The sequence below is a fragment of the Passer montanus genome, unplaced genomic scaffold, assembly GCF_014805655.1.
Source record: "Passer montanus isolate IOZ18808 unplaced genomic scaffold, ASM1480565v1 scaffold21, whole genome shotgun sequence".
In the NCBI taxonomy this organism is placed as follows: domain Eukaryota; kingdom Metazoa; phylum Chordata; class Aves; order Passeriformes; family Passeridae; genus Passer; species Passer montanus.
The window spans coordinates 1,854,221-1,873,574 of record NW_024366703.1 but is presented as its reverse complement, the minus strand read 5'-3'; the positions used below and the strand labels follow the sequence as shown (position 1 = coordinate 1,873,574).

The following is a 19,354-nucleotide window of genomic DNA, read 5'->3' as shown; positions in this document are numbered from 1 at the left end:
CTCTCTCCTAGTTGACTCTCCTAACCCAGGTAGGAAGCTGAAGAACTGCACAAGGATTGTGTGCATGAAACTTAACAAGTCTCCAGTTTAATATGACTTTGCTGTTGATACTAATATGATTGGTGAGGTAAAAGGTCCGTGCCCTGTCTCGCTGATCAGTCACTGTGAGGGAAGACCTGAAGTGCCAGGCTGTCATTTGTATTCTTAATTGGGGACCAAATTTGGCTTTGTATGATGCTGCTGAAATTTGCTTGTTCCTTGGTGCTTGGCATGGGTCCCTTTAAAGCAGTAAGCTTATTTTCCAGTGCTTTTCAGATGGCTCTAAATTTGTTAGATATGTAGAGAAGCCACTGATTTGGATTGCCCCTGCTGCTTTGCTTTTTTGGCTTCAAGGAATGGTTTAGGCTACTGGTGCACTGGCCTTTTGATCATTTGATCATGAGCTTCAACAAGTCCTGCTTTGCTGAAAATGCTTTCAGCAGATGTGGGAGAGCTGTGACGGGACCTGGCTACTGATAACAATGTTTTGTGGTTTTGCATTTGCCCTATCAGTTTTTTTCTGATAGCCTTTTAGCACATCAGGCACAGATAGGGCTAACTGATGAGTAGATTCCTACTTCTTGAAAGTTGCAGGCTGAATTGTCCCCCTGAATGCAGTGGGTTATCTGCAGATAGCAGAGACAAGCTTAATAAGGGGGTGTGAGTGTTTAAGGCTATTTGCATTTGTTTAAAGCCAGAATGGAAAGCTTGAGTTGTCATCCTCCCCCACTCATCTCCCCTTCTGTCCCTGTAGTAGAATTCCCCTACTGGCTGGAAAGTAACAGATTTCTGGGCAGGAATACTGAATTATCCCTTTACCCTGTCTGCTAGTTATTATGTCTTCTCCATAATGTGGGAGAAGAATGTGATAGCTGGTAGGAATTGCAAGGGAACTAGAAATAAAATCCTCCTTCCTCCTCACCTCTAGTACTCTTGGCTCCCACTAGCCTAGAACATGAAGCTGTTGGGAGAGTGTTTGCCACGAGCTGTGGTTGATGGTTTACACTTCACTATTTCCTGTGCTTGCTTGTTTCAGTGTGATTGTATTTCTTTTCTTGGCATTTTTTATACTGTTCCCCATCAGATGATTCAAAAAACTCTTTATTTCACTCTAGTGTTACAAAGATTTCTGGTAGCTTTCCAGTGATGCACTGTAACCAAGATTGTGACTTCTGCCTTTACTTGATTTAATCTGGTCATCAATCTGTCCTGCACAGTTTAGGTCTCCGGGGGAGACCCACCTTGTGTTCTCTATGAAAAAAAGTTTCAAATTGGTGCAAGCATGAAGAATGAAGGAGAGTTCTAGTTCTCAGCCAAATGGTATTTGCCCTTAGTCTTGTCTGGTGTCAGCTGCCAAGGTGTGCTTTCTGTTACAATTTTGTGTTTAAGAAGGTGCAGTAAGGGCTTGTAAGACAGGGAAACTGAGAAAATGGGGCTTATCTGAGATGCTAAAACTCACTAGGTTTTTTGATAATGGTTGTGCTTAGTGTAAAAGGAGCAGAAGAAGAAGTTTGGAAAAGGTCAGTTGCATCTGTTGAATGACCTTAATACTTTCCTGTGTAGAAGTAAAAGGGGTGAGGATTTAGGAGAAGACCATTCTTTGGAAGTCTGCAATTCTTAATGCAAATAAAAAAAAAAAAATTTCAGTATCTTCCAGTCTGAAATACTTTAGAAATGTGGCCTTGGGATTCATAATACTACTTCAGAGCTAAGGAATTAATTCTTCTCTTAATAACAAAAGATGGCTAAATTGTTTCCTCTGTCTTCTTGTTACAGATTTTGTGCTTCCACAGTAACTAAATATAGATTCTAACAGAAGTCCAGAATGAGTTCTCACCAGGAGTACTGAGAAGATTTTGATCATAATCTTATACATTTGGCTCTCCCAGGGACTGGATGTGCAGTCATGTGAGGCACACAGTAGCACAATTGCAGTGTTTTAGAGCTATGAAGTCCCCAGCATGTGTATGAATAAACTTGTGTGCCTATTATGTTGCACACTTTTCTTCCTGTGAGAAACAGTTCTCTGTGATGTGAACCTGAGCACTGTAAAAACAGCCTGTGTTGGATGGGAATGTATATTAAATTAGGATGTGAACTCATTCCTCGTTTTAACAGTGTGGTCAGTTTACTTTATAACTGTAGTAGCAAAAAGGACTTCAGAGGTTTCTGCATTCTGCATTTTTTTGAAAACTGAAGACATAACAAAGGAGATAAAGGAGGAATTCACAGTCTTTTCCAAAACATAAGATAAAGTGAATGGATTTGCTTAGTGAGTACAGCAGAGTATGCCACCTGCATGGTTCTCCAGCTGGCATTCCCTGTGTGCACCCAAATGTGCTTCCTCTCCTTTTTCCATGTGCCTATAGCTACTAAGGGTGGCATTTGGAAGGTACATTTGGGGCACGTAGGAGACATGAATTATTTCTGCCAAAATTAAAAAACTAACTAGGAATTTGAAAACTTAGGGGTATTTGTTTTAGAAAGAAATATTATCCTGAACTCATCTGATCAATTATTACTTACCTAGGAAACATATCTGTGACTGGTTTTGTTAATGAAAGCAAGGAGCAACCTTTGACCTAACACGGCAGAGCTGTTGCTGTGTTGGTTGGTGGAAAAATACTATTTACCTTTATAGTCTCTCTGCTTATGCTCTGAAGAGAAAGGAATTAACTGATAGCATTTCAAAGGCTTGATCATATGTTTGGTCTCTTGTCCAATTCACCATCTGTTTTTTGATGTTGGTTGGTTGCTAAGCAGAACTAATTGCAGTTCTTTTGTTAGACACTTCATTAAAAAGACTTTTTATTTAAAACTTGTATTTATACAGTTCTTGATTGCTGTAACTTGAAAATATCAGTTTCAATTAAAATATTTATTTCTTCCCACATTATTAATAATTTAGCAGAAGTGCAAAGTATTTTCTGTTGTCATTTTTATCCAAGAAAGTGTTACTTTGTGCTGTGTTGGACTATGTCCCTCAAAAATTAGCACATATGGCATAGTAAGTGGAGTGGCATACAATTTTGCAGGACAAGGAATATGAGTCCAAAACCAGAAAATCCAAGCAGTGGATCAGTACCTGTATGTTAAACATGGGAACTGTGGAATACTGCTACGTTGAGGGCAGGTGCACAGAGGTTTTTAATGTGTAACAACCACATAGGCTGAGAAGCTGAAGCAATTATTTTCTTAGTCTGTGCCCCTTAAATGAAATTCCATTTGTAGGTTAAACTGCCTGCTGTGCTTTATCTGTAGACAACTGAACTAACACCTGAAGATTTGGTAACATCTGCTGTATACATAACCTCCAGCTGTATTTACTGTCAACAGTCTTGTTACTTGTTGATCTGCATTCAGGCTTTCATAGTGAGAGAGCTCATAAATGCAGCATGAGCCCCTGCAGTGACATTGCTTCTGCTCTCTCTTACTGTGTCACTGCCTTGACAGGAAAGCTTTCTAAACTGCACAAAATGGGATGAACTAACTCTTATCCAGCTTGTTTTGTAGTCTCTCTTCTCTTTATTCCTAAATGCAGTGCTCATCTCTGCATAATGGCTTTCAGTCTGACATCCTACCCCAGGCAGAACTTGCATTCATTGCTCTTGAGGATATCTTCCAGGGACGGTGACTTCACCACTTCCCTGGGCAGACTCTTCCAAAGTTTAACTACTATGAGTAATATCTGAACCTCCCCTGACATAACTTTTCCTCTTGTCCTGTCACTGGTTACCTTGGGAGCAGAGGCTGACCCTTGCCACAGCCTCCTTACAGGTAGAGAGCAGTAAGGTCTCTCCTGAGCTTCCTTTTCCCCAGGATGAACAACCCCAACTCCCCCTGCTGCTCTTCAGAGGAGTCAAGTCTCAGACTCTTCTCCAGCTCTGCTGCCCTTCTCTGGACATGCTCCAGCACCTCAATGTCCTTTTTGAAGTGAGGGGCCCAGAAGTAGACACATGACTTGAGCTGTAGCCCCACCAGTCCTGAGTACAGGGGAAAATTACTTCCCTGGTCCTGCTGAACACATTATTCTTGGTAGAAGTCAGGATGCCATTAACCTTCCCTCCACCATGCTGGACCATGTTTACCTGCTGTTGACCAACACCACCAGGTCCTTTTCCCCTGGGCAATTTTCCAGCCACTCTGCTCCCAGCCTGTAGTACTAGAAGAAAGGTCTGCCAGACAGTACTTTTGGGGTTTAAAGTGTCATTGGAAACAAGAGGTGAAGGTGTGATGAGCATAGCAAGTCTGCTGTCTTTGCTGCTCTGTTAAAAATGACTGTCTAATTGGAGGTCAAAGCAAGTTGGATACTTAATTTCCATTTTCTTTTCTAGCCCACACTACTTAGTAGCACTGCATGTACATCTACGTAGTTTTGATTATGTAAATCTACGTAGTTTTGATTATGTAAATTGGGTGGTTTTGTAATTAATTGTGTTCTTCGGGAAAAACAAAACAAAACAAAAAACAAAACAAAACAAAAAACAAAACAAAACAAAAAACAAAACAAAACCAAAACAGACTTCTGAAGGAATTTCCTTATGTATATTTCCTTACCATACCTAAGTATGGTGAAAATAGACAATAGAAGGGCCATTTTCTGCCCCGAGGTGTTCTACATCTCACTCTAGGATGTTCCACATTGAGAAGCCATCTCTGTGTTCATAATCCCCATTCCTTCAGCATCCAGTGCATGCAGCCTACTGCCAACATCCAGTACCACACCTGTCTAATTGATGAAAATGCTTTGTCTTACTGCTAGGCTCAGGTCTGCCTATTTATCTTTATAGTATTGCCCTTGCACTTTTTAGAGTGATGTCATTTGTACGTAACCATTGGACTCCTCACTTTCAGGAAAGTGGTTTTTTGTCTTTTATACTTGACAAGTGTACTGTCAGCACTAACTGCTCTTGCTTTTGGGGTGAAGCCTTCCTTGTCCTGCAGCAGCTGCTGTCTCACAGAGCCCAGTCTGCTCCAGTGGCACTCAGCAAGGTACTCCAGAGCACCATTAGGAACTAAATAGGGACTGGGGTATGTGCAGTTTGTTTTCCACCAGTCTGCTGCCCGAGATGATTTTGCCTGGAGTTGCTCTGGATACTAAGGCAAGTGCCTAGGGTAAGAGAGGGAGCATTCAGTCCCTTAAAGCAAAATTCTTGGATGAACCTTCTACTTTACTGCTGTCTCCTCATAGTCTGTCAGGGCTGGTTTTTTTCCATATGGAGGCCAGCATCTTCCTGAAGTTTAAACCACTTAAGCACCTCTAAAAAGGTGGAATCTGGGACTTTACTCCCATTGCCCAAAGCATGTAGGCCTTTTGTGTCTAGCTCTTGAAGTAACGCTTTGAAAAACCAGTGTTTTGGCTTTCTGTGTGGGAAAATCTGTGTGTGCCAATGTGTGTGCCTTGCTGATTAGCCCAGTGGGTCAGACACCCCTCCGGAGCACAGAGTTGGGCTGAAGGGTGGTGGGAGGGAGGGCTTTGACTCCATCAATCCCTTTCTGTCTGTGGCTCTCAGGAATGCTGAGAAACCATATGCAGTATTGTTCCCCCCGGCATATTCTCATGTGCTTTGAGTGGCCTGGCTGTAAGCAATTCAAGTGACAGGCATCCAGCTCTCCCTTGGGAGGCAAAATATAGTTCAGTCATCACTATAGGAAGGAGAATGAGATTCCAAGGAAATGAGGGGAATCTGCTTGAAAACAGCAGCAATGTAAAGGGGCTCTTAGACTTTGCTGTCAGGGATTTACCCATTCTCAGCCAGAGACAGACTTGGAGTTTTGTACCTGCTGACAGTGGCAATGACTTAGGCTCTTACTGTATGTTTCTATATTATCTTGTAATTTTCTTCTGATTCTGAAGATTTAATACTGCCATATGTGTGGAATTCAGTATAGGAGAAACACACAAGGGAGTGTGTGACTTGAGATAGTCTTTTGAAGCAAAGGAGACTAGAGAAGCTGAGAGGCTTCATAGGCTGTTTAGGGGCTGGAAAGGATCCCTGAGCACACTGATGGTGAGATGATTTGTGAATTACTGCCTTCAAACATCTTGGTTCCTTGCTTATTAATACACAATGTGTATTGCTGGATCACCTGACAGTATAAATGTGATTTTATCCATGTAATCAATTAATCAGTGTTTTTATTGGATAAGGCAGAAATCATAGTAGGGTTTCATGGTGATACTTCATGCCTGTGGAAGCAGACTGTGCCTGATCTGACATGAAGAAATTTATCCTTTCACAGCATTTTAGTACATCTGAATAAGGCAGACAGAATTTGCACCCTTGTTTTGTATTGCACAACTGGGATGTTTTCTGGTATTATGGAAAATGCCCTAAAAGTTGTTTTCCTGTCTCACAGTAGCCTTTCTAAGTTGGCATTGTCCACTCCTGTTTCCCACAACTTTGTATCTTCTTAGCTCTACACTACTGAGCCTCCCACATGAATTCATGGTAGTCTTAATTAAGCAGTTCATTCCTCTCACTCACAGCATCCCAATGATTTATCCATAGTGAGCAACTCAAACTGTTAGAGGCACAAGCTGGTGTTACTCTAACAGATTTGGCTACTTCAGGTAGGGTTGAAGAATCATTCTCTTTTGTTTCTCTGATGCTGTAGGTGAGTGGTTGTTAGTGTATAACTGAGCCATGAACATTTTCAGTCAAGGAATACAAATAAGTCTTTGGAAGTTGGTGGTTTCTCCCCAAGAAAAGTAAAGTGTACTCTGATTTCATGAGCTTTGAAACTGTTTTACCCACCTCTCATCTACTCTCAACACTCCTTTCTGAATTACCTAAAGCAGGAGTAATATCATACTTGAGGAAATCTCTGCAGCAGTAGCCTTTTTCTGATAATAGCTAAACCAAAACATGCTCAAGGTCTGTTTTCACTTACAGTTCAGTTTCCCTGGATAGAACTCTTGCTGTGCTGTTAATATCAAATTATCAAGTCTGGTTGTTTGGTGTTTTTTGGGGGTGTTTTTTTGGGTTTTTTTTTTTGTGAAAGCAGCAGTTGCTTGACTGGGTCTAACCCAGGGTCTGGTATTCTGTCTCTGGCAGTGGCTAGCACCAGATGTCTCTGAAGTGACTGGGCTCTGGAGCAGCAGGTGGGAGTTAATCTACCCCTACACTAGGTTTTATCATGTCTTTAACAGCTAGTGATAACTTCAGCTCTGGAAAAGGCATTTCAATATTTCAGCTAAATGTCTGTTGTTGTAGTGAAGTGATCCTTGTGGATAGTCTTGCCTAGCACAGGGAGTATGCAATATTTTGAATAATAAATTTTGTGCTTTCCTTAGTATTTTTCTCTTTTTTTCCCCTTTTCTTATTGGGTTGGTGCCTCAGAATATCTGTTGCCTTTATATGGTGGTACTACTCCTGTTTACTGAACTGTTGGTTTTTGTACCTTTTCTTCCTCGCTTCTCAGTGAAGTTGTTAACTTTTTTTTTTTTTATGAAAGAGGAGTTTTCTTCTTTGTTGAAGCCAGCTCAGCTGCAGTGATGCTAAAAGTGTTTTTTGCTATCTACTACTCTTGGAGGCTGCTCTGCTGAACAGTATTAACCTCTTGTTGCCTGGATGCCATCTGGGCACTTGTGGAAGCATAATCAACATTACCTGCCCTGGTCTTTTGTTGGCTAGAGTTCAGGTCAGTAAAAATAGCTCCACTTCTGTAGATGTATTTTCTGTGTGTTATAGAAAGGAAAACTGAGGCAGAGACCAATAACGTTCTTTTATCAGCTGGAATTTGAGCCAGGGAAAATGGTATCTCAGGTCCACTAATAGGCACTGTTTCTTAAAGGAAAAGTCTGGGTTTGAGACACTGATCTGTTAGTTCAGCTAAATAAGAAGTGTATGATCTGAGAATAATGAATTCTGAGAATGGAACAGCCTCAGTAGCACTGAGCACCACCCAAATATCACCACCTAGTGTAGTTCACATTCAGGTTCCAGCAGAACCTATTTTGTTGCAAATTTTGACAGTAATTTCCCTAGAGCTGCTTATGAATGTCCTGGCACAGACAGCTAGAACAATAACTTGAATTTTCAGAGCTGTATTGCTTGAAGAGATCTGCAGCAGCTGTAAATCTGCAGTTGTTGAGTGCTCCGTTGATTCAGAGCAAAATAAAGGCAGAAAATAAATGATGCCACACATTACTACAGTGCTTGGGAGTAATTCAGCTGGAGTACAGATCTAATCTGTTCCTATTTTACTGATGAGATTTCTGAGGAGAACACTGGGGAGTTGAGGGACTGACCTTCAGAAATGCAGTGCAGAACACCCTCTGAAGGCAGTGGGAGATAGGAGAGCATGGCAGCTCTGAAAAGTAGGTCCTGGCAGACTGCAGGAGAAAACCTGGGATTCCTATCTCCCAGCACAGATTAGCATTTAGTAGTCTGTCCAAAAAAATACATGCTTAAACGCCATGTTGAAAGATGTCTTAACCTTATTCTTCTCTGTGTGACAATGCAGGTTTGTTTCTGTCTGTTCAGTGGTGGAAGGAATGCAGAGCTCCAGAGGAGAGAGGATGAAGACTTATGTAGGCTATTTTAAACAAGTCTCTTTGCTGTCTTCAAGAATCAGAAGGTGCACAGACTGTTCTTTCATGGGGTCAATATGTGGGATATTTTTTTATTAAATGAAACATACTGAGACCATTCTCCTTAAATAGCAGCAATGCTCCAGGAGCCTTGGTGTCCTTTTGTCCTGGAACACTGGGGAAGTTTTGCACTGAGAACATCCTGAAATAGTTTGCTTTTGTCTGGTTTTAATTTTCTTTGTACTGTGCACAAAAGTGCTTTCTGGGCTAAGGTGTAACATGGCTCTGAGAAATGATGGTTTAACACCATTGGAGTGTGTGGCAGTCCCTGAAACTAATGCCACTGAGTGAGCTCCATCATCCATTTAAGTGTAGCCAAGGAATACATCTAGAGGTTGGTAGCAGAATGGTTTTTAGTCCAAACCCTTTTATTTCACTTCTTTCAATTTAAATTCAATTTAATTCCAGGTTTGAAACTGAGCAGAACTTGTGTGTAGGGCATGAAATGATCTGTGCATGTGATGACTTGGCAAAACCTCTGCTGCTGGTAGCAGTCCAGATAAACCATGGAATGCTGGGATGTCATCCCAGGACATAGGTCCAAACCTGTGTCATTTAATAGCACGATAAATGAGATCTGTCTTTTGTCTTAAGTGAAAGCCATCTTTAAGGCAGCAGAGGCAAGCGTCCAGATAAACCATGGAATGCTGGGATGTCATCCCAGGACATAGGTCCAAACCTGTGTCATTTAATAGCATGATAAATGAGATCTATCTTTTGTCAGTCTTAAGTGAAAGCCATCACACATCACAAAGGCAGCAGAAGCAAGTTGTTATTGCCTGGGTCCCAGTGAGACAGTGTGGCTTGATGAGGGGTTGGGAAGGCATGCCCAGTCTCAGAAATCAGTGTCTGCTCTGCAGGAGAGGCATTGGTATTTTAGTGGCAATTTCCTAAAATATACACCCTTTAGTGTCTAATACGATTCTATAGTGAGCGCTCTTTTTGTGAATAAATGTTGTCAAAGTCGGGATCTGATAATCTGGGTCAAAAATAGTCATAGAAAGGAGAATCTCCATTTGTGATTGTGTGTGGGGATGAGGAGGGTGATTTTCTTGGGTAGGTTTCTCCTAGGGGGAAATCAGTCAGTTCTGACATCCTCAGCCTGTGTTAGGATGTTGTGTCCAGTCAAATCACAGTAACAGTCCCAGTAGTTTTCAGTTCTGGCAGATCTGTTCTAAAATGTAAATGCTATAGGAAATCAATGAGAACAAGATAATAGCTTTCAACTGAGCCTCCATCAAGGTCTGCTCCTCTGGGAGTTTTGTAATCACTGTCACGAGTGGACTTGATGTTTTGTGAGTTGTGTGCAGAGCTAGTCCAGGTTGCCATACCTTCAGCAGCCATGAGAACTTTCAGAAGTGGCTAAAATATGCACTAAAGCAAGTTTTTGCATTGTATGCATCCCTGTGATTTCTGCATCACTGAAAGATAATGAGCTTCAGAAAATGCAGGGGAGGATATCCTCAGAAAAAGCAGGAAAGGCAACTTCTGCTCGTGGGCCTAGAAAAGGTTGTGTAGGTTTGGACACCAATTTGAATCCATGCAAATGAACTGGAAAGCATGAGACACACAATATTGGAGGTCCAGCTTAGAATGAAATGGGTAGTAGTGGTTCATAATCAGAAGGACAAGGCTACTGATTTTGACAGTGATTTTCCTATTTCCTTTGTTTTAGCATCCATGATGAGGAGGTGAAACTTAGGTGCTGAAACCCTAGTTTCTGTTATTGCCTAGAAAAAGTTCAAGCAGTTGAAATCTATCACAGCGCTATCAAATTGGGTTGAAAGGAATTTATTGAAAGCATTAACTTTTGAAGTACAAGTTGAAGCTCTATTTGGAGCTGTTATAGCAGGCAAACTTAGCAATAATTGTTAATGGCTATGAATTCTTCTGCTGTGGGCTTGTGGGTAGATCAGACTATGCATCATTTGTAAAGAGTGATTTTGCAGGTTTCCTTTAAATCCAGTGAACCTTCACCAGAACAACTTTTGGAGAAGGTAGATGTAGCATTACCTAAGGACTCTAGATATAGCCCGATTATTCTCAGTATCAAGGAAACATACAGTTTATAAAGTAAATACAAAATGACTGTGTAAATTAATAAAAATCTTTAAATGCTGGACAAAAATAGAGGAACGCTTCTTCAGACTCTAAAATACTTCTTAATTCTGCTCAGGAATTAAGGCTTCTAGCCCAAGTGAGACCAAAAAGAGGTGCTGAAGAACAGACACATGGGAAAGGAGAAGTATGTTGTATATAGGAATGAACTTTTCACCTCTGTATCCAAAATGACTAGAAGCTCTAGATCAAGGTGGTTAAACTAATCAAGGAATAATGAAAAAAATATGCTGAAGGCTGGATTTAGTAAATTCAGAGTAGCAAATTAGCAGGTCTTTATCTAACGGAAGAAGAGCTGATTATAGTTCCTGTGGTGTTAAATTCCTGTTTCCACTGAGGTTCCCTCCTGCACCAGATTAAAATCTTCCTAGGCTTCAATTATTATTTCTTACAGATTGGTGGCTTCTTAGTTTATGTTAGATGGGACACATGCAAATATTTCTGTGTTGCTTGCTTACTATGTTGGGAAGTCAGCAGCTGCAGCAGTACAGCTCTTCCTGGCAGCATGGTGGGCTTGCCTTCCACATCCTTAAGGACAGTTCTTACCCTTAAGTAGTACTTAGATCTTTTTCAATGTGTGTCATTGCTGCCTGGGCATATCTGACCTTAGAGTGTCATCAAACTATTCAATTTGCATAAAGTTCTTGTGCTGTTCACTTGTACTGAAGCTTTCTTACATGCTGTGTCAGGTTATAGGGTCTGCTACTGTAATGATATTCCAATCTCATAGGGAGACTTCTAGAGTAACAATTTTAATATTTAGTGTCTAAACATTTAATAAAGGAAGGAAAGCATGAAGTAGTTATGCCTGTGATATTTTAATTTTTGTTTGCTTTATTTAATTCTTACAGCAAACCTTTATGGCTAAATCAAAATTTTGTACTCAAGTAATGGTCCTCCCTAGGTTACTTATGTCAGCTTGCTTGCTGTCAGTTTGATACTCATTTGAAAAACATTTTAAGGAAATTGGCTCTTAAAATATAACTTGTTAGGAGAAAAAGTTCACACATAGCATGGAGCCTGTAAACTGTGGACAGTAGAATAAAATGGTTGCAATTTGAAGTAATATGCTGTTGGCTTGTTCTTGAGTGTAAAAATGTGATACACTAAGATTGCTCTGTATCTGGGATCTGGGGGGTAAATTTTATTTTCAGTCCTTTGGCCTGACTCCACTATCTGCAGACTGTTTAAAGCTGCAGTTGTTTGAAGATATGTCTGTCCCTGCAGTGATACCCTTGTTTCCTCATCCCAGTTCTCAAGGGCATGTTGGGTTAGCTTGAATAATGAATGTTTCTAATTGAGGGGAGTTGACATTGGATGTAGCTAATACAAAATAGGGTTGGGAACAGAGTGGGCATAATGTAACCTTTGAGAGGACATACTAATTTTTCTTTGGAAATGTATGTCATGAAAGACCATTATTACAGGTGTTGGCATGCCATGGTTATTAATATCCCATTTTCTGAGACTTCATGGATACTAAAGCTGGATTTGCCTCTTCGACCCTCGATTTAAATTGCTTGGCAACAGAGACAACAGGAATGATGTTTGTACTCTGCTTCTGCATGCACAGAATGGCCTTTGGTCCCTCTGTTTCCCTCTCTTCCTAATACCTTTACTGGTCTGCTGCTGTTTTTCCATAAAAGAAAATCTCACTCCTGCTAAAGAGATGAAAGCTTATAAGAAAATGTTTTGCATGATAGAGAGTACAGTTTACAGCAGAGTCACAATGGGCCAAATAGGAGAATAAAAAGAGGTGGTTGAAAAAGACTCAGCTATAAAGAAAGGAGGAGGTGTGACAGGATCTCAGATTTCTGATATCAGCATTTTGTTTCATGCAAGTGCCACTATTAGAAATGAAAAAACAAGATAGGAGAGAGCCTCTGCTTTGTTTCATAACAGCCTTTGGTTTTTTGTTTGGTTTTTTTTTTTTTTTTTCTTAGCAATGTGTGCTGGCTCATGCATAAAGTTGTTTATTGAATGAATTGAACGTTTTGCTTTTTTGAAAGAACAAAAATTACTCTCTTTGCCACAAGAGGGAGAGCATGAGAAATGTCAGAGAGAGGAAATTGCACTGTGACTGTTCTGCTCGTGTCTTCGTTTTAGACCCCAGAAAGGGATAGGGAGGTTTTTGGAGCTGAATTCCTCCATCATTATGCCCAGACTCACTAGAAAATTGAGGCACTAGAGAAGGTCAAAATCTAGCAAAGCCTTGTCTAATCAGTGTTGCCTAGAGGTTCTTGCATTAATTGTGATTATATCGTAGCTTGAGATGTGTATCACTAAGGTTTTATGAATTAAACTTGCAAACTAATTTATACAGCATGTCAGTCATAGTACTGGAGCTGGGACTTGGAATCTAGAGAAGAAATAACAGCAGTTGCTAGAATTCATCATTGCTTGTGTCTGGTTGGCACTCTATTACTGAACCCACTTAACTAAATGGAAATTGATTTTTAGTTAATTCTCTATCCAACCAAGTCATGCTGATACACTTTTAATGCACTCTGACTTTAGTTATGCTGAAGGGCTACATCTATTTTAACTGTGTTGGGGTTTGTGTCAATTTAGTTAAATCTGTACAAAAGTGAATATTGATAAGCTCAAAGTGTTTCCTAATGGAATTTTGCCTTGTTAGCTCATTTTCCATTAGGGTCAGGTTTAACCCCATCTTCTATTCTTCATTTGGTCTTTGGTGAAAACATTTTCTAGGTTTATCTTTTATTTTATAAAACCAGCACAAAAGTTATTGAATACTAACACTCCAAGAAACAGTACTTCCAAGTCAAGAAATAACCTAAATCTGCCTTTGATTTTGCTTTCTTCTCCTTGCTGCAGACAGGCTGTAATAATAGACATCTCATTCAGTTACTTTGTCTCATATAATTTTTTTCTTTCTCCTTTGATAATAGCTTTGAGATACCTTCCAATCCCTTAGTATTGTGATTAACTTGCAGAGTCTGTGAAAGGTGTCTGTAAAAGTTAATTGCACGCACACTGCTCAGCTCAGGTGAGCGGAATATAAAGCAGAAAGCAGATGTGCTGGGACTGTGTGTATTTGTGTGTGCCAGGCTCCCGTTGTGGACAGTGGATCAGGCACGACACAGAAGGGAGCAGTAGGAGCTCCTTCTCCTGCTCTGGTGATGCCTGCTGTGGGGCTGTGGACACACACTGCTGCCTCTGTCTGCCTGCAATTCCCTGCCTGTCTGTTCTCCAGTCTGCTGTGATGATAAACTCTGCAGGTCATGGACCAGCTCTTGTTGTGGTCTGAAAAAGCTAGGCACATGCTCGTTAGCTACTGCTCCCTCCTTAGACTATTTTTAGTCGTTGTTTGTCTCAAGCAGTTGTTACTTCTTGCAGACAGCAGAGACTGCCAGCTGCATGCTTAGACAGCACCCAGCTCTTGGCAGCCCAGACTTGATGAGCATCTTTAGGCACTACTGTCACTCTCTTTCCACCACAGCTCTGTATTTTAGTGGAATGAGACAAAGGTTTTCTGGTATCACCAGAATTTTAGCTGTGGCACTTGTCTCAGCTAAGTCAGTGCTGGTGTTATCAGCCGTATTTCAGTGCGTCTCAGGCATCAAGCTCATTTGTAAACTAAGTTGAGAGAGGCAAAGTTTCAGGCATAACTAAAGGGCCAAATTGCATAGTAGCAATGGTGTATAAATGAGCACATTGACTTCTATTTCCTGAAAACTGAGGGGGGAAAAATAGTTAACTCTCTTTAGCCAAAGTAAAATCTTCACAGTTTAGACAGGCATATTAATTTAGGGCATTTCATCCTGTATTTACAGCTTTTCAAAACTGTCAGGGCAGACTGAGGTTTCAAAAACATTAATCCAAGGATGCCAAGAATATACCAACACAGGCCAGAACATTCCCATTCCTGTCCTGTTTGTTGCTGGTTCTTCAGCTCTAGGCAGGAAGTGGTTTGAGGATTAGAGGGTTTATTCTTCTAGTCCTGTCCCCACTGTGCTCCTACCCAGAAGCTCTCTAGATTTTTCCTAGTACACAAAAAAAGTAAACTTTTCAGGTGAATGAAATTCTGATAGCTGCTATGCATGCAATAAGAACACATCTGCTCATTTGTTAGAAAATGCATTTGACTCTGTATGTGCACATCCCATTACAAGATATCCCAAGATGTCTCTCTTGTGTGACACTTACCTGCCAAGTGATTTCTCTAATGACATGATGGGGTGCCTCTTAATGCTTAAAAGCCTCTAGAAGAGTTGCTTTGCCCCATATTCTGGAGTTATTGAACCTTGTGGGACACCACAAACGGCAGACTTCCAACTAGACCCTGGTTACAATCCTCTGGGATCCGCTGTTCAGCTTGTTCCCAATCCACCTCACTGACCACCCATCCAGTCCATACTTCCTGATTTTGCCAATGAGGACGTTGGGAGAGGCAGGGTTGAAAGCCACACTGAAGTCTAGGTAAACAATATCCACTGCTCTTCCCTCATCCAGCAGGGTAGTTGTTTCATCAAAGAAACAAAGAAGGCAATCAGGCTGGTACCTTTAGTGAATCCATGCTGACTACTGCTGATCACCTGCTTGTCATCATGTGGAAGTAGCTGCTGTATCACCTTCCCAGGGAATAAGCTGAAGCTGATTGGCTGGTAGTTCCCCAAATCCTCCTTGCCTTTGTTGAAGACCAGGATAACATTTGCTTTCTTCCATTCCTCAGGTATCTTTCCTGATTGCCACAGCCTTTGAAAGATGATCATGAACAATCTTGCCCTGGCATCTACCAGCTCTCTGAGTACTCATGGCTGCATCACATCAGGGCCCATGGACTTGCAGATGTCAAATCTGTTTAGGTGTTCTCTAACCCAGTCCTCCTTGACCAAGGGAAGGTCTTCCTTCCAACATTCCTTTACCTTCTCTTGGGGTAAAGCCTTTCTTGGAAAAGCCTTGTTTTCTGTAACATCCTTGGACAGATTGAATTCCAGAAGGGTCTTGGCCTTTCCTGTTTAATTTCTACTTATTCTGACAACCTCTACACATCCATCCCAAGTGGCCTGACCCTGCTTCAATGTCCTGTGTTCTTCCTGTTTATGTTTAATTAATGAGAGATAGTAATGACAGCAAACTGTGAGACTGAGGTGGCTCCTATGCTGAAGTGGGCAGACAGGAGGCTGACTCCTGCTCCTGTGACTCCTGCTGCTGCCCTCTCTCCAGGGGCTCACTCATGCTTAGCAACTCCAGTGCTGCAACCTGAACTTCACAGTGGAGTTAGTTTTGCAAGGGAAGGGGCATGTAAATAAGGGAAATGGTGTCACATCTTTGAGATGCTTAAGATACAGCCTGTGTTTCATATCTGGAGTCTGTAATATGAATCTGTTGGAATTATTAACTATTCCAGATAGGCTTGCTATTATTTCCTTTTTTTTTTCTCATATGGTAACAGCTGCCTATTTTTATTTGAGCTTATGGGAAAATCCAGTATTTCTCCAATTAAAAATAATTCTGAAACTGTTCAGATAGCTGCACCCATACAAAAGGCAGCCTAGCAGCCAAGGCAGTAGCAAGAGTTTGTGCCAAAGACCATGAAGAATTCCAGCTGTGAAAAAAGGTGAGAGAGCAGCCTCTGGGTACCCAAGCACTGCTCCCTCCCAGCTATGATTTCTTTCACAGCTGTGGGAATGCTTTAAAATTATGGATGGCTAGGAAGGAGGGGAAAAAAGATCACACTGACTTTCAAATATTTGGCTAAAAGCCAAAAACATTGTGAGCAGAGATTCAGCATTAAAACTGCAGCCATGAGAGACATTCAGAAATTATTGGGATTTATTTTTAAAGTGTTCTTAATTCCAAGCTTCTTTCTCAGAGCATGTTGGCTGAGGTCTGGCCTGTCCTTTCTCACTCTCCCAGGAGTATCACACTCCCAGTCTGCCTCATTGATTCCCCATAGCTGTTATTAATAGAGATCACTTAGTTAATTTTTCATTCTCCTTCTTTCAGCTATTTCCACTCTTCTTTTCATTCTTTAGGAAGTTCAGACATCTAAGATGGAAGTGAGGAAGCTGGGTTGAATAGAGAAGTCAGGTTGCAGTCTCTGAAAGATGTTCACCTGCCAGGTTGTAGTACTAACCCTCCCACCACATCTTCAGGGAGCTTTTAGGAACTTGCTTGCAACAATTGTGGTTTGTGATGGCTCAAGCTGTTCTTCCTTGGGTACCAGTTTGAAATTCTCAGCCTGTGTAACTGGTGATCTTTTCAGTGCAGCTATTCCTTTGGCTGTGGGATTTGGGATAAGGAGGTATTCAAGAGATGTAAAATCTCATTGCTAGGATTTCCCCTATGCATCCAAACACTTTCTAGGTTTAGCTTGTCATCAACAAGAACATTATCAGAGATAGATTAAGAGATAATATTGTAGATAGCTGCATATTCAGAGATTTGTTTGTGTTAGAAAAACTGGAGGAGAAAAAACTTACTTTTAAGATGTTATTTTTCACAGGTCTTTGGGCGATTTTTCACAGAATCAAGAGTGGACAAGGTGGTTTATTAGCTCATCTGAAAAGTATTTGAGCAGAGACATTAGGAAAAAAGAATGTACTTACTTCTCAACAAATGCTACCATTCATCCGCTGATATTGTAAATAGTTTCTAAGATCCAGAGACTCCTGCTATTTGTAACTTAACAACAAATTCAGTTTCAGTGCAATTCAGGCAGAAATGTTAACTGCCCCATTAGCTTCAGTGCAAGTGTTGGCTTGTAGGCCATCATCCACCAGAGAGGACGTAGCATGTAGTTACCACTTACCCATAAACATACCAGTTATCCTCCTTAGAAGGACCACTCCTTCATGGCTCAGTGTAGCACAGCATTCAATGCAGCTCTTAAAACCAAAATATATTTCTATAGAGAGTTAAAAGTACACATCTTTATATAAACACATAAGTGAGAAAGATGAAAATAATTGACTTTTAAGGGTATTTGAAATTAGACATAATAGCAGCCACATAAGATTGGGGGTAAACACTAGTATTGAAAGTTTTGATGGATGGTTAATTTAAAAAAAATCCTCATTCAATGAAGTTATTGACATCAGTATTCAATTATTTTATTTACTTCATGTTTACCATACAAGACTATTGAGAGAGCAGAATCCATTCCCAAGCAGTGAGGTGTATAGATGGAGTAAGACTGCTAATATATGAGATCAGAGTAGATTTAATCTTAAACCAGCAACAAGATGGTGAGTCAGTCTCTTTAACTGTGACTCAAAAGACAATCTTGCTATTACTATAAAAACCAGTTTTGTTTGTTGCACCATGTTGTTTTGCTAATAATGTAGCAATTGAGCCTTTGAGATTAATTTTTGTCATAAACAGGCAAATGGTATGTATATGTTGTGATGAACAGTTGTCAATAACTTGATTAGGAATTGTGTGTGCCTCACTGCTATTGACACCAATCCAGCTGGAGGGGAGAGAGAGACAAAGAACTGCTGCTGTGGCTTCTTGCAAGGGTTCCCTGCAGGCAGGAGGAAAGCAAGGAGTTTGGGAGAAAGATGGATTCCATGTTGTATCATTATTGTTCTATCGTGTTGTTTTCCCCTTTAAGCCCAAAATGGCACCTCAGCTGCCTTTCGTGGGGAAGATCTTGCAGGAACTGAAGGTCCGAGCAGGGTCATGAAGGGGCCAGCCAGCCCTCTCTCCCCACCACTTTGGCCTTTGGTGCTGCAGGTTGTTGGCTTTCAGATCGCTTTAGAAATTTTTTCCTGACTTAGTAGCATGGCCCTGTGGTATTTTCACATCCCTTTTAATAAGTTCTGCATCACCTCCTTTTCCACTCTCTTGTCTTGAAGCCATGGAGTGCTGTAGCAAAGATGATTCCATCAGAAACGATGGCCTGCTCAGGATGAGGGTCAGCTTGAATTGTTCCATGTGTAAATTCTCAGTGGTTTGAGGTTTGAGTCATTTCTGAATAGTATTGTAGACACTGATGCTGAAGTTCAGTTTTCTGCTCCCATTTCAGAAGATATGGTCTTTAAAGTATAAATGGATAACTTTACAGAAAATTCTAGGAAAATGTGAGACAGCATTTAGAAACCTGTGTCCGTGCAGGACACTAAGGTTCATATCTACTGGTGACAACTGCAGAACTGCCTGCCTGGTTGAATAGCAACTTCAATATTAGTTTATAAGAAAACCCTGCATGGTGTATGTGCAGGGAGAAGGGGTGGAACTAGTTCTGAATCACATAAGTAGTTATGATAGCCTTTTAAAACTGTTTTCACTAGCTTGTATGTAGGCTGTATAGTAACAGAACAGCCAGTAACATTTTAACCTTCCTTTTTCATGGCTAGGTCACCTAATAATTTTGTTGCAAAATAAAACCTTCACAGAAGTCTGATGTTCACAGATATTAGGCGTGTTCCAGTTTTAGTAAAATCACTTAATTCAGACAGAAGTAGCAGGGAAGGAATCCTGCCTGTGAGGCTGAGAAGGTGTTCAGCTGGGCGTACTGCAGGTAACTGTACAACATCATCTGAAGTTCAGAGAGCCATGTAATATGTTGGAAGAGGATTGATGATGTGAGATCTCTTATTTCTCAGACAAAACAATGCCTTCTTTACTGTT

The 19,354-nt window shown here is 40.8% G+C and overlaps 1 protein-coding gene across 6 annotated transcripts in view; it reads left to right on the top strand.

Moving 5' to 3' along the window:
- ARHGAP22 (Rho GTPase activating protein 22) overlaps positions 1 to 19,354 on the top strand; it is a 124,994-nt gene that overhangs the window by 39,219 nt on the left and 66,421 nt on the right. The window contains exon 1 of one of the 6 annotated variants that reach the window (XM_039709436.1): positions 8,537 to 8,622. The exons of the other annotated variants lie outside the window; for them this stretch is intronic. The gene's annotated coding sequence lies outside the window, so the exon portion shown is untranslated. Of the gene's footprint in view, positions 1 to 8,536; positions 8,623 to 19,354 lie in introns of those variants that run through there. 6 annotated transcript variants of the gene reach the window in all.